The 27,460-nt window shown below is 35.1% G+C and overlaps 1 protein-coding gene across 5 annotated transcripts in view; it reads right to left on the bottom strand.

The window, feature by feature from the left end:
* Positions 1-14,224: 14,224 nt before the first annotated feature.
* The window catches only part of LOC141455902 (uncharacterized), a 461,930-nt gene continuing 448,694 nt past the window's right edge, over positions 14,225-27,460 (bottom strand). For all 5 annotated transcript variants that reach the window (XM_074131387.1, XM_074131386.1, XM_074131388.1 and 2 more), the window contains one exon: positions 14,225-18,788. The gene's annotated coding sequence lies outside the window, so the exon portion shown is untranslated. The remainder of the gene's footprint in view (positions 18,789-27,460) is intronic.

The following is a 27,460-nucleotide window of genomic DNA, read 5'->3' as shown; positions in this document are numbered from 1 at the left end:
ATCACCTTCTGGCTTCCTCCAATATTTTTATGTAAACCATTTTTTATATGTATTATACAAATTCATTAGCCTCTAAATGAAACATTTATAAAATAGGAAAGTAGGATAATAGTTAAAATGTTAGGCGCCACGATAGCCGAGCAGTTATAGGCTAGACCCGCAATGCTAAGATGTATTGTTGGTTTAGTGGGTTCGATTCCCCATGTTTAGGCCTTGTATTTTATTTATTGTTTATTATGAGGAATTTATAGTAAAGTATGTTAGGCGGTCATAGGCTAGACCCGCAATGCTAAGATGTATTGTTGGTTCAGTAGATTCGATTCCAGGACTAAGCCTTGGATTTTATTTAATGTTTAACATGAGAAATTTTTAGTAAATTTCGTATGTTAGGCGGTTATAGGCGAGACCCGCAAAGCTAAGATGTATTGTTGGTTTAGTAGATTCGATTCCACGTCTAAGCCTTGGATTTTATTTGATGGTTAATATGAGAACTTTGTAGTAAAAGTATGTTTGTTAGTCGGCTCCATCCACGACACCTAATTTGGTAGTTGGACGTAAATATAAAAATTTAAAAAAAATAAATAAATATTTTCATTTTTTCGGGGGAAAAAATATTAAACGAAAATAGAGCATGTTCTTCATTAAATAAATTCTGCATTTACTAATTTTATGTGCATTTGGCAAATATTATGGCACGAGTTGAAATTGGCTTGCCTCTAATGCTGCAGTTCAGTATAATGTACGATTACAAACTGCACAGTTTATTGTTAAGAATAAAGTTTGGAGTTTAAGAAAATTTTGGAATTAGAACTTAAGTGAAAGTCGTGTGACTGGTAATGATTCATTTTTCTGGGACTCCGCCTTCCCCATAAGGCGCTCAATCGGTCGAATCAGATGAAGAACTAAGCACTTTGGTTGCAAAATTCTTTTCATGGAAATTTATTTTGAAGATGGGCCCTGAGACGTCTTGATGTCTTTGACAGTTTTTCTTTGATAGTGGTGTTACACATTGAAACCAACTTACAGTAACCAATAAAGTTGTAAGCTTTTTTAAAAGAAAACCTTGAAATGTCGTGTAGATAAGTGTAGATAAGATCGATGGATGTTCCCACCAGATTTAGGGTTATTAGTTTGAAAGTGTTGTTTAATTTAACAGAGAGCCTGGAGACTGATGACTGAATTGTGGGTGGGTGGGGGTAAGGGCAGCCACTCCATGGATGATTGACTGAAATGTGGGATGAGAGATGAACAAAAATACCGGTTGACGGATATGACGTGAACAGTTGCAATTACCTAATGCATCTCTTTGTTTAATATAACATAAATATTATTTGATATATCTAGTTTATTATATATGCATGTATTGCACAGATGTGTTTGTTGTAATATTTAACTTACCCAGCATCCACAGAAAAAACGATCTCTTCGGTCATCATTCTGACAAAGAGTGTTTTTTGTTAATTCATCAGGATGTTCCGTAAAAAATTATTATTATTTTTTTACTTCAATAATTTTACATTTTTTTTTAATTACTGTTTATTTACAACGGGATTTCTGGGAAGAACTCCTCTAACTGGAGCTCCCACGGGCAAACTGGGAAGTTGGGACGGAAATGTACAGTCTTTAGGATACTTCCAGTGTTTTTTTTAAAACTCTTCCGTACTACTGTACTCGGCAGAAGATGCAGTAGATGTCTCCCATTTTTCCCATTTTGGTGAAATGTACGATTAATTAATGTTTATTACAATTTTATGAATGTGGGGGAGAAGGGGGGCACATTTGAACAGAATTTACATTTTCTGTTACAGAGTGCGCAGAATCGTATTATTGAACCTTTTTATTTTGTTTTCTACAACTTTCAAGTCTTCTTAACAGATCTATATCAATAAACAGTTATTACTTTACGTACATATCTACTTTTTTTAATTTTAAAATGTGTAAAATGTTAATATCTGCCCCACTGGTGGGGTACCTTTGAACACAATATAAAATAGAAAGAAATGATATTACTTTACGCTGAATCTACCTTCTATCAGTTATTTCTCTCACTACCACATTACTTTCTCTTTTAAACCAATGAAATCTAGTCCAAAAACTCAAGAATAACCTCAGTTCGGGATGTTGTACCCGAAGTGGTGATGGATTTAGGAAGTTTGAACAAAATATTCGGGTTTGTTGTGCGTCTTAATGATAGGTACGGACCACTTTCCCCTTCACTACGATTAAACAAAAAAAAAGTCACATACTTGCAGTGGTCGGTAGGGCGGCACATTTTAACTGAGAAGTTGAAATGTGCCCCCTCTCCTTCCATAAAAGAAAATATAATATCCAACACTTTTTGCAAGCAAATAGACTTTTGTAAATACTAGATTTAAAAATACGGATTCTAAATGTTAAATATGGACTAACAATACTTACACCTTGTCCACTACAATCTTCACAATACACTTCCCAAAGTTGCAACAATAAAATTTTACTTCCACCTTACAAAATATAACATTCCTCAATTCTGGACTTTACAAACCATGAAAACGAAGGGAAACTCTGCCAGTTATACAACAGGTCTACCACAAAATATGGTGGGTAATTGCCAATCATACTTTTTTTTAAATATTTTGGCGAGAAATTAAAACTGTTCAAAGGTGCCCCCCTCTCCCCTACTGCTATTTAAAAAAGCCGGAAGTGACGTATTACCGAATAGAATTTTCCGTATTTTAAGATTTTCTAGCAAACGGCTTCTGCGATTTTACTTAACTAACTAACAAACTAACTAAGCAGCTCTACAGCCCATAGTGAGCCTTGGTTTCCCTAACAATGCTCCATCAGTCCTCTCTATACATGGTCCTTGTCTTCCAGTTCTCCACATTCAGCACTCCAAGGTCCCTTTCAACATCCTGGAGCCAACGTCTTTTCGGTCGCTCTCTTCTTCTCGTACCGAACACGTCTGCAAACAACATCTTCCGAGGCATCTCCTAGCCAATCAATCCTCCTCACTTTGATAAACTGTGCAATATCACAGGACTCGTATAACACTTACAGCTCTTTATTATTTCTTCTTCTCCATGCACCCTCCTCCAGCACAGGTCCAAATATTCTTCTTAATATTTTACGCTCAAATACCTTCAGCGTGTTTGACTGCGCTAGCACATAGGGTCCATCTTTCTATTGAGCATGTCACTACAGGCCTTACTAATGTCTTTACTTAAACTCTGTATTGTTTTTGGGACAAGAGGTGTACATCTTCTTGTAAGACTGGTTTTCTTCATCCCCTGATTGGTCCTACATCAGCGGTCACTAACTTTACAACACTTGATGCTCTTAAGGACGTTCTATCCCCACCATTATTATAAAGAGAGAGAGAGAGAGACAGAGAGAGGGTGGAAAGTGCTAATATTATACATGTAAATTAATGTAGCAAAGTACTATACAGTGTCCCCAGCATTATATAGGTGCATTCTCTTCCCCCACCAGGACACGGCCAGTGCATTAATGCCTGTGACAATACTTTTTTGGGTCAATGTGAGAATCATGTTTTTCAAACACCGCAAAATGTTGTTGTTCTCTGATATTACAAAAAATGTTTTCAAAAATACTTTTTAGCATCAACATTGATCAGAACAATATTTTTTGTTTTTTTGTTTTTAATATTGTTTTATTTTGTTCTGCACACATTTCCTGGCTGGCATCAAAACCTTTTTTATTTACATTTTGCAATCCGAACATTCTATGGGGTGGGGTGTGTGCCACAAATGCACATTATTATGCAAATTTCGTATTTTATAAACATTTTCATAATGTTTTTATCTGTTTTTTTATTTGTATTTATTTAGAAATTTTGAATACTTCCTGTTCTCTCTAACATTTGCAAACTCCATGTTGACGTCTGCTATATATTGATAAAAGACTAGTATATATGGGCGCCACAATATAGCCGAGCGGTTATAGGCTAGACCCGCAATGCTAAGATGTATTGTTGGTTTAGTGGGTTCGATTCCCCCTGGTCTAGGCCTTGAACTTTATTTAATGGTTAATATGAGAACTTTATAGTAAAGTATGTTAGGCGGTTAGAGGCTAGACCCGCAATGCTAAGATGTATTGTTGGTTTAGTGGGTTCTATTCCCTATTAATGGTTAATATGAGAAATTTATAGTAAAGTATGTTTGCTAGTCGCCTCCGTCCACGACACCTAATTGGTAGTTAGACGTTAAGCCCCGCCTAAAAAAATAGGCGATTACTTTTTACTTTTACTAATATATATTAATATAATTAAATGTACTGTACATTATTTTTGGTGACTGAATCATAGTTTCAATAGGATGAAATAATTAATGCCTTTTCAGTCATGACAAACTTTATTATGCCGAACTTTCGACCTAAGGAGACTAGGTCATCTTCAGGGCTAATTTACAATATACTGTTTTACATCATTAGGGGGTTAGTATGTCTTCTGTCCATGTCATTCAGTCCATGAACAGACAAGAAAGAAGACACACCAACCAATGATGTAAAACATTGTTGTAAACTTTGTAAATTAGCCCTGAATATGACCCTAGCCCCTAGGGTCGAAAGCTCGGCATAATAAAGTTTGTCATGACTGAAAATGGCAGTTATTTTTTCATCCTATAATTTTTGTAAATGAATACCGAAATTCAAAAGAAATCAGTCGACAGCTTTAGTAAAAACGTTTTATAGTTTCTAGTTATTGTACGGTTCTTACAGCTGACTGAATAATTTGATTGTAAAATGTCTTAACAAAAATAAGAAACATACAACGGAAATATCAATACACCGGAAGAGTTGATTTGTAAAGAAAGACTTAAATTGTGTTAGATTTAACTGTTTGGTTTAAAATCTTATACTAAGAGCATATAATGTGTTTGTGGAGGAGCTATGACGTCACCGTTCCTTCAACAAAATTCTGTTGCTAAAATGAACGTGCGTTAAGATTGCAGTTAATCCATCTTTTCTAGAGTTTAATTCTAAACTTTGAAACAAACATAATCACGTAATTTGTAAAAAAAAATAATAATAAATAATTATGTATTAATAGTAAATGCTATAAATCAATTTAAAAATAGATAATCGCTACTATTTCTAATTTGACTATTTATAAAAGTTATTTGTGTGTGTGAGTCTGTCTGTATTTTGACGTTAGTTTAACTAGCAACTAATGGCACAGAAATAGTGTTACGTCTTGGCCACTAAGTGTGACCACTTGGGAGCAGAATTAGTGGTACAATGTGTATGGTGGGGACAAAATTTATTTTAGTCACTATACAGTTGTGTGACTATGAGTGTAGTCGTCTAGATATGTGAGAAATGGTTTTACAATAAATTAAACCATCTCGACCCCATTAAATTGGCCGCTTGCCAAAAATACTTTACTAGATTCAATCTTGAAACAAAGAGGGCAAAGAGTAGAGGGGTTATTCTTTTGTTAATCTCTAGTTGAGTTCTATTAGAGAATTTTACTTATATATATATTTTTTTTTAAATCTAAAAGTGATGTTTAATATTCTAAATGTAAGCGATGTTCCTCATTTTTAAATTATTTACTTAGATAAATATAGGCGCCTCGAAAGCCGAGCGGTTAGGAGACTAGACCCGCAAAGCTAAGATGTATTGTTGGTTTAGTGGGTTCGATTCCCTGGCTTAGGCCTTGGATTTTATTTAATAGTTAATTTGAGGAATATGAGAACTTTGTAGTGAAGTATGTTAGGCGGGTATAGGCTAGACCCGCAATGCTAAGATGTATTGTTGGTTTAGTGGGTTCGATTCCCTGGTCTAGGTCTTGGATTTTATTTAATAGTTAATATGAGAACTTTATAGTAAAGTATGTTAGGCGGGTATAGGCTAGACCCGCAATGCTAAGATGTATTGTTGGTTTAGTGGGTTCGATTCCCCTGGTCTAGACCTTGGATTTTATTTGTTTAATAAAAGAAATTTTGTAGTAAAGTATTTTTCTTAGTTGCCTCCGTCCACGGCACCTAATTTGGTAGCTGGACGTAAAGCCTGCCTGAAAAAATAGGCAATTACTTTAATTTTCCTTTACTTTTACTAAATGAGAAATAATTAAATTAAATAAACAAAAATTATTGATTAATAATTTCTAAAGAACAAATTATATTGAATAAAATAATAGTTTATTCAAAATTTAAATTTTCTATTAAAATTTAATTAATTTATTACATTGAATAATTATGAAGAGGGACTAAAAGAGCCGAGAGATTGGACAGAGTGAATAACAATTTATACCCATATATATATATATGTTACCGCAATAACAAACAAAACATTTTGATCAAAATAACAAAAAGGTATAATTGATAGAATCACACATATATAATATAATTTTATAATAGTAATGTTTACTGGAATGTTATATAACATTATTATTGGTGTTTTGTTTGAAAAGAGGGGCCGGGGCTATTGTTTAATTGATAACATACAAATTGGGAATAGAGAGAATTGCTATTCTATTAATGAAATGCCTTTGTAAGTTTAATTAGAAAACACTTTATGTATACATTAGGGTGGGGGATGAGCGGAGGTAGGTATCAGAACAATTTACTTCATTCAACACAAATTGAATGTTATATGACAAGCCCTCTTTCCGCCCCTCTCTAGCCCCCACCCACCATCATCATCATTTACCCCCACCACCCTTTTCTCTTCATCAACATCATCATTGCATCCTCCAACTACATCATACGGTATATGTAGAAACGATCTATTTGATACGAGAACACCACACACATACACAAACTTATTGGCGCTCTAAACTAAATTAAGCCCCCCTCCCTTCCCAAACCCACTCCTCTACCCAAACATTTGAAAACAATTGCACACATATTATTGTTAAGTTTAGACGTGGTTATAGAGTGCAGCACTGCATTGCTGTCCGCCAATCATCGGCTCTGTAGTACAATCTATCTCTAGATATAAAACCGATATCCCATACATTGCTTTGTTGTCCAATTAGATCAATTCTTTGATATTGTATTCTTAATTAAAGTAATTTAAAAAAAAAATTATAAAGTATATTTTATATTATTTCTCTTACATGTTACAACTAACTATTGCGATCGTGTTTTTCAGTTTTTTTTATTTCATATTTTCACCTAAAAACTGCTGTTATAAGATCCCCAGAGGCAAAAAAAAAATAGTGTACTTTTTATTAATTATTATTTTTTTATTTTAATAAAATAGTGTGCTGTGTGTTTGTACCTCCAACAAAAGTAAAATTATGCCTATTTTTTCAGGCGGGCTTTACATCCAGCTACCAAATTAGGTGCCGTGGACGGAGGCAACTAAGAAAAATACTTTACTACAAAATTTCTTTTATTAAACAAATAAAATCCAAAGCCTAGACCTGGGGGAATTGAACCTACTATACCAACAATACATCTTAGCATTGCGGGTCTAGCCTATAACCGCCTAACAATACTTTACTACAAAATTTCTTTTATTAAACAAATAAAATCCAAAGCCTAGACCTGGGGGAATTGAACCTACTATACCAACAATACATCTTAGCATTGCGGGTCTAGCCTATAACCGCCTAACAATACTTTACTACAAAATTTCTTTTATTAAACAAATAAAATCCAAAGCCTAGACCTGGGGGAATTGAACCTACTATACCAACAATACATCTTAGCATTGCGGGTCTAGCCTATAACCGCCTAACAATACTTTACTACAAAATTTCTTTTATTAAACAAATAAAATCCAAAGCCTAGACCTGGGGGAATTGAACCTACTATACCAACAATACATCTTAGCATTGCGGGTCTAGCCTATAACCGCCTAACAATACTTTACTACAAAATTTCTTTTATTAAACAAATAAAATCCAAAGCCTAGACCTGGGGGAATTGAACCTACTATACCAACAATACATCTTAGCATTGCGGGTCTAGCCTATAACCGCCTAACAATACTTTACTACAAAATTTCTTTTATTAAACAAATAAAATCCAAAGCCTAGACCTGGGGGAATTGAACCTACTATACCAACAATACATCTTAGCATTGCGGGTCTAGCCTATAACCGCCTAACAATACTTTACTACAAAATTTCTTTTATTAAAAAATAAAATCCAAGGCCTAGATCGGGGGAATCAAACCTACGAGTACTAAACCAACAATACATCTTAGCATTGCGGGTCTGGCTACCGTAGCGCCTGTTTTTATGCAAAAAATATCTCCTAGACATCACTGGTAGCTGAAACTCAAAATAACTATTGGGTCACAATTTTGTAATCTTCTTACTTAGATTCACTGCTTACATTTATGTACTATATAAATAAAATAAAGAATTAAATAGTGTGGAAAAAAAAGTTGAACTCACAGCAACTGAAGGGCCAGTTTACTATGAAATATGTTTTCACATACTGCAAGACTATTAACAATGTTAATGATTATAGTGGGTGAAGTGGGAGAGAGTGAGAGGGGGAGACTCTCTTTTATTTCAACACGCAGCATGTTTGTGCATGCACCCAGGCATATACTGGGAAGAAAACTGTCTGTTTGTTACGTGCCAGTCCCGGAAACGAAGAGGTGGTAGGATATAAATTTATAATATTTTGAAAGGCATTTAACCAGTTGCCACTTAAACCAGGATTTACGAGCGCCCACTTAGCTGCCCTTAATTTCCAGTTTTTATTTCCGTTTTATGTACGAACCAAGCGCAGTGGTAGAAGAGAGCGGGAGTAAGAGTGGCAGAGTTAATTAAGTGGGAGTTGGCTGAGGAAGTAGTGAGGCCCCCCAGTTTAGTAGTTGCCCAAGTAACTGGAATGAGTCTTCGGGGGTAGTTGGCGCTGCCAGAGTGAGCAAAGTTAGGGAATTCTCCTCATTCGCTCTAACACAGACACCATCTCCTGATGGAATTAGCCAATACCAGACTTTATGCTAGTTACTGCCAGTAATATCCCGACAAGGTGCCCGCTCTTCATCTCCACAGGCGAACCCAGCGACCCCCGCACGGCACAGAATACGCCAGCCAGTCTTGAGAACAGTAAAAAAAAAAAAAAAGAAAAAGAAAAGGGATCTAATATCTTACAATGGCAATGAGCAAAGTTTTCCATACGTACAGCAGGAGCTGGGTAAACTCCCTCACCCTCACATTGGACCCCACTCTAGCAAACCGAAAACTCCCATCCAAAGGATCTACCTGCTCTAACTCTAGCAGTTACCTCCTTTATGCTATATTATATGAACAACATACCCTTCAAACACATCAGTTCCTTCAAGTGAACACACTCCTAACACCGCCTACATGCCTACCGCCTTCTGTAATAAAAGGAAACTTTTCCAGCTTTTCCTTCATTTTCTTCTTCTTAATTTTGTTTCTTCGAGTAAAAAATTATTACTTTTATAATCGCCAAAGACGTATAAATGTGCGTTTTTATTATTAAAATTAATAGGATTTTTATATACATAGTAAAACTAAACGGGGCTGCCCTCTCCATTGGAGAGTCTCCAGGCATGTTTTCTCTTTTTATTTCCATGACCTGGATAGTATCACGAAGATATCACCTAGGGTATCACTGCTAGTAGTAGACATTACGTGCAAGTTATGGATTAGTCTGCAGGGTAACGTAGTGGAGGCTCTACAATAGTGTGGTCATTTAACCCTCCTTAACATATAAGGAACATGTATTTAAAAGTTTGTAGAATAAATGCAAGAAAATGATTAGAGAAGGATTACGGTGATTTTAATTTCGGTTAAGCTATAAGGATGGCAGGAATATAGAGTACTGATCCATCCATTAGTTGTAGTATATGTAAATAGTTGTATATAGTAGAGGGATGAATGTGTGAAGCGAATGTATTTATAAGTAAGAATGGAGAGTGAGTGATATTCTAGTGATAAGCACCTAGACGATGCTGGCTGTATGGCGGAAGCCAATGCCAAAAAAAAAAAAAGCAAAAAAAAACATATAAGGAGTAGATAGGGATAAATAGGGCTATGTAAGGGATAGATAGGGCTTTATATTAAAACGAAATGTACAAATTAAAGGGATTGCAAATCAACCTTCCCCTCTAAGGTGTGCTCACGATTGAATATTCCTGAAAAAGAGATTCAAAATTTCAGTCTTATATGTGTACAATAAGATGAGCTTATTAAATTTCGAGAAAATTGTAGGCATTTGGAAAATTGTAGAAAGTGGAAAAATCCATCCAAAAAAATGATTCTTTTTAAGTCAAGAGATATTTGATTGTAACTTACTGAATGCTAGCCTAGCCAAAGTTTGTGACCCAATAGACAAATTTTATTTTCAGTTTCAGCTTCCTGTGATGTCTAGTTTAGGAGATATTTTGTGCACTACGGTAGCCAGACCCTCAATGCTAAGATGTATTGTTGGTTTAGTGGATTCGGTCCCCTGGTCTAGGTCTTGGATTTTATTTAACGGTTAGTATGAGAACTTTGCAGTAAAGTATGATTGCTAGTCGCCTCCGTCCACGACACCTAATTCGGTTGTTGGTAGTAAAGCGCGCCTGAAAAAGTAGGCAATTACTTTACTCAATTTTTTTATTCATTCATTTATTTAACTTTATTTTTTAAGGTTTTCACTATTTTTTCCTTTTCCTTTACCTCCATTTTCTCCGCTGGATTAGCTGCAGGGGAATTCTGTGTTCTCGAACTGTTGTTGGAGTTGTAAACGAGATCAATAACTAATCCTAATAAATGTCTGTCCTGGAAGAACTGATAAAAACAAATCTTGAGCATATTCACTTAGAAAGAATTCGAAACTCTTTATTCCCGGTATAAATTTCAATTTTGTCACTTTGACTAGATCGGTGTACTTCTTTGAAGAAACAGTAAGTTGAAGTAAACATGTCGGTGTAAGTTTAATTGAAAATAAGGGGAAAAAATGCGTGTCTAGGACTAAACAATTGATAATTAATCTTCTTAAAAGTAATTGGATATCAGTAAAATTACGTTCCATCGGCGAAATAAACATAAATTATTAGAGGGAGCAGAAGCAAGAAGGAGAGGGATAATGGCAATGCCTGCAGATGCGTGAGGTCGGGAATAAAACTAAAGCTTGAGTGTAATTCCCTGGGGAAGGTAATGCAATTTGCTGGATATCCATTTGACGCCCATCATACTGACAGTAAAACTCAACCACCCGTTCCTCATGCCATCCCAAAAACCCGACCATCAACTTTTTAAGTATCCCGCCTATCTCCCAAGGCTACACACAGATCCCAGTTTCCCTTTACGGGCTGACATTCCTCCTCCTCCTTCTTCTTTTTTCCCATCTTAGTGCATATTGCATGGCAAGGAGTTGCTGTCTCCATTTGTGTTATATCTTTCCCATATCTATTTCTTGTACTTTGGGCTAGAACACTAATGATTTAGGACAAGCTTAGTACTTACTTATTTCGTAACTTACTCTCAGTGCTATGTGCGTGTTAATTTTAATCACATCCTTTTGCTCTTCTAAAATTCTCTTTTAGGATATTTATTTATTTATTTATTTTATTTTCTCTTTATTTTTTGTGGCTTTAATCCGTGGATTTTGTTTTTCTCAGTTTAAAGTTTGCTCGAAAGAGGCGCTTAAAGTTTATCGTTATTTTCTTTCCAGGAAGTTGTTTTTCATGATTTCCGGCTCTACCACACGCTCTTCTCTGACTAAAATTATCTTTAGAAACTATGATAGACTCTCTAGACTGGGAATCACTAGAAGTTTAATCACCAGCATGTAGAGTTTGTTAAATTTAAATATTTGGGTGTAATTTGAACTCCTACACTCTCTGTGAATCCACACTTTGATAAGAAATTGACCGCTGAAATAAATCTAGCAAAGAATAAACCGATTAGGGTGTAACTAAGTGCAAAACTCCAAAGACAACCCAGAACAAATTTCTGAGACTCGCAACAGACTCTCCACGACGCACTAGAATTGACTCACTCCACGGAGACTGCATCCAGTTACACTGCTATATCCAAAATCGTCTGCTCAAACTCCTTTTCATCTTAGACTGCCATCCTAATCCACTCTGCCGCGACACAGCCTCCTACAGATCCTTCTATACCCTATAAAAGAATTAAATACATACTCCTCTAACTCTCTACAATAGCTGCAGGTTTTTCCTCTCCTTTTTTCCCCTGCATTCCTATCCTGCTCACTTAACCTTTCTCGTTCCTCACTTGTTATGAAGCTTAAAATGTATTGAACATTATACTTCATTATTTATTTCATTTATATATAAATATATTTATAGAAATAAATATTTATTCATTATTCTAAGTGCAAAAAATAAAAATAAAATAACTGCAAGTACCCACCGTGTTGTCGCGTTATCCCATGCTACGTTTCCCCAAATGAGGGAGAGTGTCGGTGGAAAAGCCCCTGATATTGAGGGTACTTTGGGGCTAAATTAATTGGGACTAAGCTTTTGCACTGTTACGTTTTTCTTAAATTTGGAAATGGACCTTGAGCTCTTCTTCTTCTCCCATACTTTGGCCATGAACACTCTGGATATCCGCGTGTAGATACTGAGGAAATAGCACAAAATAGTATGAACCCTTTGACCGAAAAGGAGTCTGGATATCGGGACTTTGTGAAGATACCTTTTCTTGGAAATTATTTTTATTTTTTTAGAGTGCGCACTTACCTCTCATCGGAAATCCCTTTTTTTTTGCAGAGGGGAAGACTCCTTGCTTCATGCCCAATATTCCAGCTACAATCTTAGCTGGAACATTCCATCAACTTAGCTGATTTAATCTGAAATCTTGCATATTTTGGACTGTTTGATTTTGGGGAAAAGTTTGGTACTATTTTCGATTGTAGCTAATTTTTCATTGTTCCAACTATTTCGTGAATTTTCATTCATTAGCAAGTTTGATTGCTCAATAGAGAATTGACTACGTATACGATCTTAATACTGCCTGTAACTTAGAGAAACTACAAATAATGATCCATAAATGTAATTTAATAAAATTTGTAATCCATTACAATTTCATTGAAGAAATTAAAGAAAGGATTAGCTGAACGTTTGGCGTACTGGTTTCCAATACGAAGATCGCAGGTTCGAATCCAGCTGCTAGCCCTTAGATTTTCTCCTTGCTAAGTGAGCTTCTTACAGTTCACTGTCCGAAACCCTGCAGGGCATTAAAAAAAACATACTAGGCGCTATGATCCTAATTGTTGAAGCGCCTTAAATTAAAAATATATTTTTTAATAAATATTTTATAAATTAATAATTTTTTTTCTTAATTTCAGGTATTTCCGTACATTAATCTGTACGTTTCAATGCATCATCTTCACCTCACTTCCTTGCTGCGCAGATTTCTCCTCATCTCCCTCGTCAAAGCAAAGGTAGGTCTTGTTTTTTAAATTCATTTATTTATAATAATTTAAATGTTTTTTATTCTTTTTAATATATTCCCTCCCAATACTCTGCAAAATGCCTTTTTTTTGCGTCAAATAAAAAATTAAAATAAATACGAAGGGTTAAAGGAAGAAGAATGTCATATTCTTGTCCAAATTGATAAACACATCAAATGAGATAAGAATGTAATAATTACAGAATTTAATGTGTTCACAATAAATGAGTTTTTTTTTTTTTAATTTTTAAATACATTGTTTTATTATGTTGCTTTTATATTATTTATTAATTAATTCACATTTGTTTACAATTTTTATTGATTTTTTTATTGATTCATTTTATTTTTTAGTTCAAAAAAAACAATTTAAAAATTTACAGCAATTTTTATTTTAATTTTGTGAATTTAAACTGTACAAATTATATAATTAATTTTTCAATTAATTTTAATTTTTAAATATATTAAGAAACATTTTTATTTTTTATCTTTTTTTTTTTTGAAAATATCAATCATTTATTCTTTTTTAATTAATTTATTTTTTTTCTATAAATTTGAATTAATGAATCAAATAGAGATGAATTTGAAATATTTTTAAAAAAGAGAAGAAGGTGGGAGGTGTGTTTTTTAATTATTATTTTTTAATTAATTTTATTGATTGTTTTAATTAATAAATTATTTTTCTTGATTGGTCACAGCAAATAAAGTAGGGTACTTGAGAGATGTACAATAATTTAGTTCAATAATAGATTATTACATTCATTTTTGTATATATATATTAATATATATATATATATATATATGTAATTTAAATTCTATGTATGTGTATATATTCTGTGCGCAGTTTTATTTAATTATTTCTTTTAAGACGACAAATTCTTGTGCTTTTTCATTATTTTTTCATTTTTTCTTTTTATTAAATATTTTTTTTGATTTTGTTTTTAAGGGATGTCCTATTGTTGTAGAAAAACGGTGTAATATTTATATGTTAGTTGAAACTCTTGGAGATTTTTACCAGTCCTTAGGGACAGTTCTTAGGGTTTTTTTTTAAAAAAAGATTAATCCAGTTTTTTTGTTTTAATTTAAGGTGCATCAACAATTCGTCGCCCGAAGTTCTACGGATAAGCTTGATTGGTTGTTATAAGTTTAAAATACAATTTGAGGTGGAGTTTCATCTTTAGGGGATCAGATTGATTGGTTTTCGTCTTTCTAAAATGTAGTTTGGGGTGGACGTTGAGTCTAGGGATAGGCCTGATTGGTTGTTATAAGTTTAAAATACAATTTGAGGTGGAGTTTCATCTTTAGGGGATCAGATTGATTGGTTTTCGTCTTTCTAAAATGTAGTTTGGGGTGGACGTTGAGTCTAGGGATAGGCCTGATTGGTTGTTATAAGTTTAAAATACAATTTGAGGTGGAGTTTCATCTTTAGGGGATCAGATTGATTGGTTTTCGTCTTTCTAAAATGCAGTTTTGGGTGGACGTTGATTTTAGGGATAGGCTTGATTGGTTGTTATCAGTCTGAAAATGCAGTTTGCTACTTCACTAGTTTTGGCGACTTTTCAGACACTTGCTAGATGGTTTTGTGGTAGCTCTTTTTGTAAATGAGTTTAACCGGTACAGTTATTTGGTTTTTAGATGACACTCAAATCTAGACTCATTTCTAGTCCCCCCCCCCAAAAAAAGGTTCCAAGTTTTGATGGGCGCTTATTTCGACGAAAGAAGACCAAAAAAAATATCCAAATAAGTTTCAACTACATCACCGCTATCTATGGATAGAAAATCTATTAAACTTTTCTAGGTTCTTCCGCCAAAATATGAAATCCATAACATTATCCGTCATAGCTTGCTTATTTTATTTTTAAGTTCAGATTTCGAATCTCCAGGTGATTATTGTCAAATTTTCTACAAAATGTGAATTACCTAATGTACTCAAAAAAAATCTTGGCCGGTTGAGCTTGAAGCTTTTTAAGCTGGAAATCATATTCGCTTATATAAACCTTGAAAATTTGGATCCATTGATGGAAAATATTGAATCCTCATGATTTAGATCTGCAAAATGATGATGAACAGTTCATTCTATCCGTCAAAGCTTAGCTTGTTTATTCTTTATTGATGATTTCTTATTTACACTGATTTTTTTTTTTTACGGATTAATAATACCTTCAAGGTTATGTAGAGGAGGATTATAATTTCATTTTGATTAGATTTTGTTGCCAAATCATGCTTTCTGATTATATGAGGAAGATATCATCCTAAAGTAAGATTTTGGACTAGTATCCGGACAGGTGTTACAAGGTGTAGTGGAAATCAAATTTTCTCTAAAATTCGTAAAAAGCTGTTTACAATGAAATCCAAAATCTAAGCTTAATTCATCCGAGACGTGCTCTTTTAAGGGTAAACAGCAGTTAGCTTTATGAGCTTAAATAGAAATATATTTCTGCAACTGGATTTTTCTAATCGCTAACTTGTTTTTCTTTTTTAAATTTTTTATTTGTTTATTTATTTTGCAACTGAATGTAGAACAACAAGCAAAAGAGATGAATGATAAGGGATGGCGCAAATACACATGCACGCATATATACATCCATACATATACGTGCACATGCATGTGCGCCAAGGGCGTGATTGGTGTGAAAGACCGACCATCCAGTAATGGAAGCCGTTAGTTCGCCAGATTGGCAAGCTTACACAGCAACCATCCTAGGAGATCGGCGTTATATGTTGAGAAGATCGCGTGGGCCACCGCCGCTTTAGTCTGCGTTGAGGATTAGAAGGAAGTGTTGTGGTAGGCATGTTTGAGGATCAGAGGGTTGTAATGACTGTGTCTAGATTTGAATGGAGTTTTGTGTATCGAGTTTGGGCTGTTTCAGAAACGAGATGGATATTTAGATCAGAGTGTATAATAGTATGATTGGAGACGTAGAAGGGAGCCATTAACTATTGTTCTTAGAATTTTTGATTGTAAGGTCTGAAGTCGGTTGACGTTAAATCCCGTAAGTCCATATTGAGGCAAGTAGAGCGGTATATAGTGATCGTTTGTTTGTCAGGGTCAGTTTTGATCGTTTGTCGAGTAGTCTTTTTAACATTTTATACCTCAGATTGAGGTCAGTTCGTTTGAGTCTCGTGTGAGGGTTCCTGAGAGTCGTTTGTCAAGATGTAGTCCGAGATTTTTTAATTTAATTTTAGTTTTTTTAATTTTTCCATTACTTTGATTGATTCCTTGACAATATTGTCAAGTACTTTATTAATATTTCTATTCGTCTATATACCGACCAAGCTTTACACCCCAAAAATATTTTCATCGACTACCTTACCCAGGATAATTTTTCAAACAGCATTTACGTGTCTTAATTAAACCAACCAAATCATAGAGAGGCTGCTACAGATAAAATCATGGATATTCCCGTATTGACGGATCAAACCATTCCGATAGAGTTTTTTTTACCTCATTTTTATTTTATTTTTTTATTTTTTATTTTTTAATAATAAATAAAATAACAATAAATAATATGAGTATTAAATAAACAAACTTTTTACTATTTATTATTGCACTCATTTTTTTTTGTCTTTGTTTTATTTTATTATTTTTTCATTATTATTACATAATTTTTTTTAAAATATAATTTAATAGGGTTTTTTTTTTTTTAAAAATTATTATTATTAATAATAATCAATCAACAATCAACGTCAATATTAACGATTATATAATTAGATTATTAAAAACAAATATACAGTAATTTACAAGAGGGGGATTGATTTTACAATTTGTTTTTTAAAAGTTTTTTGCCACAATCATTTTTTTTGTTTTTTGTTTGTTAGTTTGTTTGTTTATTGTTTTGTTTGTTTGTTTTTTGTTTTGTTTGTTTGTTTTTTGTTTAATTTTGTTTGAGCAAATCTCTCTCTGTACACAAATTATGTACTTTTTCTTTTTCTTTTTTTTGAAAGGAAAAAAGTAATTATTCTTATAAAATATATTAATTTTTGGATTTTTGCAAATGAATAATAGTTACTTTTAATTTATGACACATGAGAGTTCAAATAATGATCAATTTTGAGCGTAAAGAGTGTTTTAAAAAGAATCCTTTATTCAACTGCAAAAAAAAACATTTTTAATCATTACTTTTTCTGCAATCGTATTTAATTGTTGCATAGTTGTCATTTGTTTGTTATAATTGCACATTACATTAAAAACAATATTTTAAATTAAACTTAAAGACTTTTGAACCACCGAGCATTATTAAGAGTTAAATTGGCTTAAAATTACTTATGTTAGAAAGTAATGGCAGCCATTACTTTCTGACACAAGTGATCAAAAAGACAACTTTAGTCACTAACTTTCTTTTAATACGGTTGCAGAAAAATGAATAAATAAATAAATAATACAAATATATTTAGTGATATATTTATTTTTCTCTTTCGCCGACCCCCCCAAAAAAGATATTTTCATTTTTTACAAATTTTCTATTTTTCCTTTCCAAAATATTGCCACGGTATCACAACCAAGATTTATTATTATTATTATTATTAGTATTATATTTTATTTTAAAAAATTAAAATAAGAAAAAATATGGTTAGGTTTGACTTTATCCACAATAGCAGTTATGTTTATTGTATTCCTGTACTTTTTTGGGGACTCTTTCATCCCATTTTTAGGGTTAGAGTAGTTAGTTTAGTGAAATTGGATTCTTCTCATAAAAACTGATGTGACCAACCTCTGATAATGGGATAAAAGAGTCCCCAAAAACTTTCAGGGATACAATAAACATGTCTGCTACCGCTGACAAAATCAACGATATTAACCCAAAGTCAGCGGGTCAAACCACATATTTTCCAAAAAGATGGTATTAATTAATTAATTTATTTTTCCATAAAAAGTTATTTGCCATAAAATATAAATATCCAATTTACAAAATTATAATAAAATAAGATTGAGTTAACTATGTACAGATGACGGACGGGATTAGGGCACAGTGGGGTGTGAACAGTTTTTTTTTTTTTTTTCTGAGGGAATTTTGGGACATTATTTTTTTGGGGAGTCACCTTGAACCCTTAAAAATAGAATGGGATATTTACAATTTTTTTTTTTTTTTTCTTTTTTCTTTCATTACTTATGTCCCTTAAATATTTTTTTGTAAACCTTTATCCACTTCATTTATTTTACGAAATTAGTGGGGATCATCTTTTGATTTTCTTTTGTTTAAACTCATTATTTACAATTTGTGGGACTGGTTTAAAAAAACAGGAGACCACTCCCTCCTGGGACGAACTGTGGCGCAGTCTCCTTAATGTGTGCAAGGCGGTGGATAATAATAATGGTGTTCAGGTCCTGCAATCTTCAACAGACCTGCATGACGAGCCTGTGCAGGAATGCCTCCGTGTACGGCTGCAGTTGCAGGTCCTGTTGAATGGTAAACATTCAGATCTTCACCATACCACACGCCCTGCGGACCTGTGAACAGATAGACAAAAAAAAAAAAAAAAATAGCATTCATTATATATTGTTATTATTATTATATAAGATTTGTGAATCAAGATAAAATATTTGGGAGTTTATCTGGGCTCTAAAGAATCATTTGGAACTCCCGCACTCGACTTAAACGAAGAGACTTTAACTTCAGATAAGAAGTGTTTAAAAACTGTACAATGCGTTGCTGGCGCCTATATGGACATACAGGCTGGAACTGTATGGGACAGCTAAACTATCTACGAATTCAAACTCTCCAAGCTCCTAAGATCAAAAGGAAATGCGACTCATTCTACGTCTCTAATCACACTATCACATCGTTTTTATCCAACCTAGCCCAATGTCACTACACTATATTTCTATGCAAATTATCGGCCCACTTAAATCCACTAATCGAATTCTAGTTACATCTCCAACCATGCTATCCACATCGTTCGTATCCAACCTAGCCCAATGTCACTACACTATATTCCTAAGCAAATTATCGGCCATCTTTAATCCACTAATCGAATTCTACATCTCCAACCATGCTATCCATATCGTTCGTATCCAACCTAGCCCAATGTCACTGCACTATATTCCTAAGCAAATTATCGGCCATCTTTAATCCATTAAACATTTGATTTCTTATTTAATCGACCTCATCTTTTAGAATCTTTTTTTTTTTTTTTTTTTTTAAAAAAAAGCAAATCATTGCTCATTAGCCTATCATCGTGGGATTCCAAATTCACCTCAGCGACAATACATAGCCTTGAAGAACGCGGACAAATTCCTCTTGTAGCTTTTCAAACCGGTTTATCTCTCTGCAACGAACTACACATTTCAAATAATGGAAACATACATTACAATGCCTCAAACATAAGCCCCACCTTGTATTATTAGAGATTTACCAGCCTTCTTAGACAATTCATCAACGTGTTCCTTGAATTTGATTTCCTGGTCTGTGATCACTCCAAGGTCCACACTTTCCAGAGAGTAAGAGTGGCTAAATGCGGCGTTTTTTTTTTTTCTTCCCTAGTCAAGGTAATTACTGCGCATTTTCTAATGCCAAGTTCCAAGATGTGTACCCTAATTCTGTGACTGACAGTAAAGAGTATGATCACCGTTCAAGAAGTTAAGCTCTGACGTCGTTATCAAAACAGCTCTCCTAAGGCTTATAGTACGAGGAGCTCCGCGTAGTCCGTATAGATCGGGAAAAAACAACGAACATCAAAAATTAAACGCAACACTCTAGTTTATAATATATATTTATTTTTGAAGTCGAGAGTATTTTCCCAGTAATTGTAGGAAAATGGTTTCTTTAAATCATGTTAGGTTTCCATCACACATCGCCAGGAAAGGGCTTTCCACTTAGGAAATGTATTGGAGGAAATAACTTTTTTTCTTTCAGAGCTTATTGAAGGAAGGGTCAAGTGGAAACGCATTATTTTATCTCTCTACATTACTGATCTTATTCCGGTTTACAACTCTCCGCTAACCATCAATAATCTATACATATATCTCCTCTTCTTACTTATTTCCGTTTCCGTATGCTTATATATATAGATCATTATTAGATTTAGAATTTTATACAATATCTATTGGAGAAAGGTTGAAAGTTCATGTCTAATTTATTATTACGCGCTATCATTTTATCTCTAGATTTTATTATACTCGTATATATAATATATATATATTTTTTTTTTTATTTTACCGAGTGAGTATAAAGGTTAAGGGTTATTTTGCTTGCCCTGTCTATTCAAGAAATATTCGGTAACAAATTTTTGTTTTTAAGCAAAGTAATCCACTACTGTAAATGGATCGCTACTTGATCAAATCGGAAGGAAAGTGTTAAAATACTTCAGAAGAGTTTTTAGTTTATATTTTATTCTCATTTATTTACGAGGGTTGGCTGAAAAGTAATGCACACATGCTAGGAGTGGGGGAAAGAAAGAAGTAATCAAGTTCGGACTGAAAGTATATTAAAGTGCAATTCTTAAGCTTCACAATTATGTATTACTTTTCAATGTAGTCACCATTAACGCTAATACATTTCTCCCAACGTGAAACTAGTTTTTGCATTCTGTCACTGAAGAATTCTTGAATCCAGGAATTGACAGCTGCCTTATCGTCTGAGGAGTAGTGATTGCCCTTGAAGTCTCTCTTGAGTAAAGGAAACAAATAAAAATCGCGGGGGCAAGATCCGGGGAATAAGGAGGGTATGGTGAGGACAAGCGTTGTCATGTTGCAACAATTATTGGTGCCAAGCTGCCTCTAACATGACAAACTCGACGTCGGAGGTTTCTTAGAATCCTCTGAGAAGAATTTACCGTTGCTCCTGGATCCAGGAAAATCGGTCACATAAACTTGGTGAGCATCCCAAAACACAGACAGAAGAATGTTTTTTTTTTCTGCGGACGGTTGTGTTTTGAACTTTTACGGCCGAGTAGAAGACGCAAGTCGATATTCAGTGCTCTGGCTTTTCTCTTCTGGGTGTCGGAATGATGGACCTATGATTCGTCCCCTGTCACAAGGAAAAGTCGTTAACAGCAAGCTGTTTATCTTGCAGTGACGTAGCACCAGTACACTTGTACTTTTTTTTCATACTTTTTTTTTTTAGGATTTTTCCTCAACCTTGAGGTTTTCTCAGACCAATTTCCCTACATTAAAGGAAACACTTCACACATATACCAATAACGTAGTGCACTGCAGGAATTATAATACCCTACTCCATCTATACTACTTCTCCAGCGCACTCTATCCATCGCGTCTTGCTCGCACAGCCCTTGTCCAGCCATTAGCTCTTCGATGCCATTTTGCCAACTATTCCTAGGCCTGTCTCTTTTCCGCGTACCTGGCGGGCTCCATTGCATCACAGTCTTCGGCATTCTACCTTCTGGCATCCTCAACACGTGGCCGAACCATATAAGTTTCCTTTTTTCAATTTCTTCCGTCACTGTGCTGTGCTTCTTCACTATTTTTCTTGTTTCCGCATTCCTCCTCCTCTCTCTGCGGGATATTCTCGCGGAACGCCTCCAGAAATCCATTTCAGTCACCTCTATCTAGTGTCCATACTTCGGCTTCTAAAAATATACTGGCTGAACGCAGCGAGTTCAAACTGCGCATACTTAATAAGAGGAAATGTGACTTCCAAATGCCACCTCGCTCTTCGTTCGTGCTCTGCATTACTTTCCAGCCAACCCTCGTACTTCTAACAGGAAGTAATGGCGAGCAAAAAGAATCTAGCGATGGCCAGCCAAATCTTCAACACTTTGTGATAAAAAAAAAGAAAAAGTTCGAGTCTAAATTTAATATTTTAAATAAAAATTTATTTTTTTGGATTCAATGTCTTGTAAGAATTAGAAGACTCCCACAAAACTTTGGAGCGATTCCTTAAGTCCTTGATTTTGGTAGGGGGGTACTTTCTTTTGCAGCCTCCCAGGTGAGTGAATGTGGGTATAAAGTTATGTAAACTCGAGAATTAAAAACAAAAAAAAAAAAGAACATTGTTTTACTCGAGAGTAAATAACAGTATATAGTTAGAGAAGGGTCGAGTTTTGATAAAATTTATGTTTACTCTTAACCATATACTATGTTATGTATATTACAAGGTCAAAGTTCATTGTTTTCTTGTTTACACTTGATGTAATGGCGGTCCAGGTGGGGGCGGTGGAGGTGGAGAGAGGGGGACAGTTACTCTCCTGTAGATCCCTTTGCGGCTCTCTCCACCTCCACCGAGGTGGGGCCCACCTTTTACAATATAACAACAAAACAAACTACTGGCTAAAACAAACTGTGGTATATACCACTAACCAACAAAACAAGCTAGTTGTGTTATGATGTGTTTTTAGCGGCAGCAGGTTTTGGGGGCGATGAATAGAGGAGGAAAAAGCTGGAAAATTTGGGAGCTAGCCTTTAAACCATTTTCCCCACATTATACGCCTATTATTATGTTGTTCGTAGGGAAAATTTTGTTAACCATATTCAAACATACTGAGGCCCCCAAACTGACGGAGAGAGGAGGTGTAGTTACACTTATTCACTATGCATGTTTATTAATTATTAAAATGTTATACTTTATCAAAGTACCAATTTCAATGACTAGTTTAGGTTTCCCTTCTTGTTGGCAGCAATAATAATTGAAACTATATTGGGGGCCCCTTTTTAGATTGGGGGCGGGGTGGTTTAATGAATGTAAAGAGTTGTACTGGTGTATGTTTTCTGTGCACAAGTTTTACTAATACTAGAATATATAATCTAGGTAAACTTGTAACTACCAAAATGCATTAGCTAGAAACACGTGCACACACGTGTTGTGTGTGGGGGGGGGGCCCAAAAATCAAGCTTGAACCCTTCAACTATCCCCCTGCAGTTTGCCCCTATGACCACGCCAATTCAGCCACAAACAATACAACCACTGTTGATCTCTATAAATACAGGTACACGTAACTAACCTGTACAGAGCTTCCCCCTCCCGTAATCAACGTCTCCTCCGACGTATGTTACGTGTTTCCCCCTCCACTTCCGCTTTCCCAAACACCTCCCCGCAACTCAAAAATATTGCGCAACTAATACTTTTCCGCTTTAATATTAGTAACTTCCCCTTTTTCTGCTAGTATTATAATCGTGCTGATTTTTCTTAAAGTTTTGAGTTTTTTCACTAGAAATAAATGTCTTGAGATCTTTCTTCCCTCCAAGTCAGAAAAAGTTGTCAGTAAGTTCATGTTCGGATATTGCGTTTAAAAGTGCTACCAGAACACGGTACTATAAGTTTTTTGTGAAAATTTTGGATCAGCCAGTTGTAACCACTTTATTGAATAAATTTTTCCGTTTTTTAAAGTTTCCTTGGGGGGGAAAAATGGCTGCAACGATTTTCTTTAAACTTAGATGACTGATTAATCGATAACTTTTGTATGAATCGTTTTTCTTGGAAATTTTGATTGGGGGTATAAATAAAATACTATTATAACTTCTAAACAGTATATTTAAAGCTAATTTAAGAAATACTTCTGCTAATGTTCTAAGACAAAGAGATATCTCTCTTCAACATCTCTTCAACATTCAGCAATAACGAAACGTGCGAAACTTCTTAATATACAGTACTATCCTCAAACCTATGTGGACTTACGGACTAGAGCTGTGGGGTCCAGTCAAACCTACAAACGTACGGACAGTACAAGACATTTCAGTCAAAACTCCTCCGACAGATAGCTGACGCACCTTTCTACGGTGACTAACCTCATTCTTCACACCGACCTCAACATTCCCTTCATAGACCAACTCGCCAAGATTAAATATCAAAAGTTCCATACTGCTCTCTTCACTTGCTCCAATCCTCTAGTTGCTTGCCTCCTCTGATATCACTAACAATCCTCCTCGCCGACTGAATCGCCAGTAGCACCGTGACCTCCTCGCAGTCTGAACACCTAAAAATCATATCCTGTAAGGAGTACTACCGCTGGGCAGTTGCTTTCCTCCTGCCTTTCACGCCTTTATACTTCATTTTCCCTATTTACTTATTGTATATTATATTATACAAATTGTAAATAATGAAATAAATTTTAAAAAAAATGTGTGTGTGTCTGTGTGTAAGGATAAAGATGTAGAAAGAGAAGCAGAGTGAATTCGAAAGAGGGAGCGAGAATGTGTCTAGCGGGGGCGGGAAATGGTTCGGGGACCCCCCTAGTTAAGCATAGTCAAGTTTAAATACATAAATAAAGTAAATAGGTACGGAGCGTAATTAAGCAGGCCTGCAGCTTATTAGAAGGTGGTGCCTTGTTTAAAAGGCTTCATTAAGCAAGCATAGTGTTTAATCTAAAGTCCCTTTTTCGGAAGCAATGCGGGGACACGGACGGATTGTTAGGTGAGAGAGAGAGAGAGAGAGAGTGTACCTGGAGGAAGGTTGGCTATTGTTTTTCTTAAGGGGAATATAAAGGGACCTTGTGTACACATAGAGTGAAGGGCTAGAGTTATATATGTGTGTAAGTACATATAGTACAATATAAGGCCCTTTGGATGGTACAACTTGCAAACTATAGAAGGCCTTACTCCTTGTGCACACTCTATTTCCCCAGTCTTTGATGTAAAAACCGCTAACCCATGCTGGGCTAAGTTACGAATGTAAGCAAACAGTCACCACATTTACCCCACCACCGGGTCTTGTAAGTGAGTCACTTATTCATTACTGCGGCCAATTACAGGGGCTCTTTACTTTTGCATTGGTCAGGTTAAGTATTCCTCTCCCCTTCCTGCCTACACAGTAACCTTAGTTCGTCCCTCCTTAAGTTCTCCGCTTTACTGGGTGCATAAAGCGACCAAACAAAGTATGTGAAGGTACGCCTCGTCGCTAAGTCCACGGCAATATAAAGCTGCTAATATTCTTACTATTTAACTGTTTGGAACGTATAAGAGGTGTTGCAATTAAGGTAACCACAGACTTAAGTCTTTCTTCCCAGTGCTTTGCACAAACTGCAGCGGTAACTATGGTACATCTATCAGTCTGGCTCTTTTGCAAGACACGCAGAGGAGAGGGTGGTGGAGTGTGTGTGAGAGAGAGAGGAAATGGTTTCATTCCGCATAAATTTAAAATGCCTTTCCGGTATCTCTAATTAAGCCGATCTATTGCAATAAGTTGCAGTTAAGTTGGCCTTCTTAAAGCATAATTAAGTAGATGCATACATTTTTTTTTTCTGTCCCACCGGAACACAATCGTTTAAGTCAAAAGTGGGCACTGAATCAGTCAACTACATGAGGTTAGGCCCGCAGTGCTGGATAATATCTTTGATTTGATCTACGTCATAGCAGTCATGTTTATTGCGTCACTGACCGGCTTCGGATTTTCATCCTAAAAGGTATACTAATTAGTTTGACGTACAAAATTCGACTTCATTTAGGTTTCCGTTTTTTTATTACACTAAACATATAGACGTGAACATAAGTGAAGTCTAATTTTTACTAAATCTACTCCTGATGATGGATGAATATCCAAATCCGGTCTGGAATACCATAAACATGCATTGTTACGAAGGATGAACTTAAAGACAAAAGGAGATTGGGTACGGTTTGGGACATCTACGCATCATTCCCCCCTTAAACAAAAAATCGTGGAGTATAAATTCCTTCATAAGAAAGGAAGAGAAAGAATACAAACCGCAAAGGGCGGTAATTAAAGGAATAGGCCGGTTGGGGAAGGATCTCCTGAATGGCTAATTAGTCGCACAGTATCGGCGGTCATTATGATGTTGGATAGGTTGATAATCTCCTGTTGTCGACTTGGATGTTTTTTCTTGGATCATCCTCCTAAACACGAAGAAGTTGTTCGTCAATTCAATGTGACGTTAATGGCTTGATACCTTCTCTATTGTCTAACCCAATATAAGGGCATTCATTGTTCGCCCATTGATCTCCCCAGAGGAGTCTTCAGATCAAGGGCAGAATTTATCGAATAGTCTTTGCGGCTGAGGAACCCACTTTAAAAAAAACGGAAGTTTGAGGATCAAGTTTTAAACTTTTATTTATTTATTTTTTATTTACAAACGCAAGGGTTTCCCAGAATCGCCTTAAGATTGATTTTTTTTTTCTGGAAAAACGTTTCCCAAGAAAATCGTTAGCTTCAAGGTTTTCCAGCACATTTCGAAATAAACGCATCTATTCAGCTAATTAATCTTGTCCTAAACTATATTGTCGTATTCCCCTGAACCAAAATCAATATCATAGTTGAACTTTTGAGACCTGCAAAGCTAAGATGTTTTGTTGGTTTAGTGGGTTCGATTCCCCTGGTCTAGACCTTGGATTTTATTTAATGTTTAATATGAGAACTTTATAGAGTAAAGTATGTTAGGCGGTTAAGAGACTAGATCCGCAAAGCTAAGATGTATTGTTGGTTAGTAGGTTCGATTCCCCTGGTCTAGGCGTTGGATTTTATATAATGGTTAACATGAGAACTTTATAGTAAAGTATGTTAGGCGGTTAAGAGACTAGCCCCGCAATGCTAAGATGTATTGTTGGTTAGTGAGTTCGATTCCCTGGTCTCGGCTTTGGATTTTATTTAATGGTTAATATGAGAAATTTATAGTAAAGTATGTTAGGCGGTTATAGGCTAGACCCGCAATGCTAAGATGTATTGTTGGTTTAGTGGGTTTGATTCCCTGTTCTAGGCTTAGGATTTGATTTAATGTTAAATCAGAGAACTTTATAGTAAAGTATTGTTTGCTAGTTACCCCTGTCCACGACACCTAATTTGGTAGTTGGACGTAAAGCTTGCCCTGAAAAAAAAATGATTGAACTTTCCACGATTAAGTTACTCTGATCACACACTAACACACATACATTAATAAAACAACACTTTTACAGACCCAGGGGAATCTCAAAATGGATACTTCCTACTTCCGGTAAAAACTGGGAAATTGCCAAACTTGGAAGGATTTATTATTCGGTACATTGCAGATCAGCATTAAGGGATTATCCATGTATAAAGAATTAACAGGATGAAGGAATAATAGGGGGAGAAGGCTTGGTAAAGCATTAGCAGATTGTTTAATAATTACCTTAGCTTACGTACATGGACTGTCGATGTTGAAGTTCGATTATAGAACCGTATAGAGAGGTTGAAAGAGGAAGGTCGATATGAAATTATTAAGAGGACGTAGAGGACAGGAGAGCCCAGTAACATTGCTTAT

This window comes from Rhodnius prolixus, unplaced genomic scaffold, assembly GCF_049639745.1.
Source record: "Rhodnius prolixus isolate KJV_2025 unplaced genomic scaffold, Rpr scaffold_4, whole genome shotgun sequence".
NCBI lineage: Eukaryota > Metazoa > Arthropoda > Insecta > Hemiptera > Reduviidae > Rhodnius > Rhodnius prolixus.
This window is presented reverse-complemented; position numbering and strand designations above follow the sequence as displayed.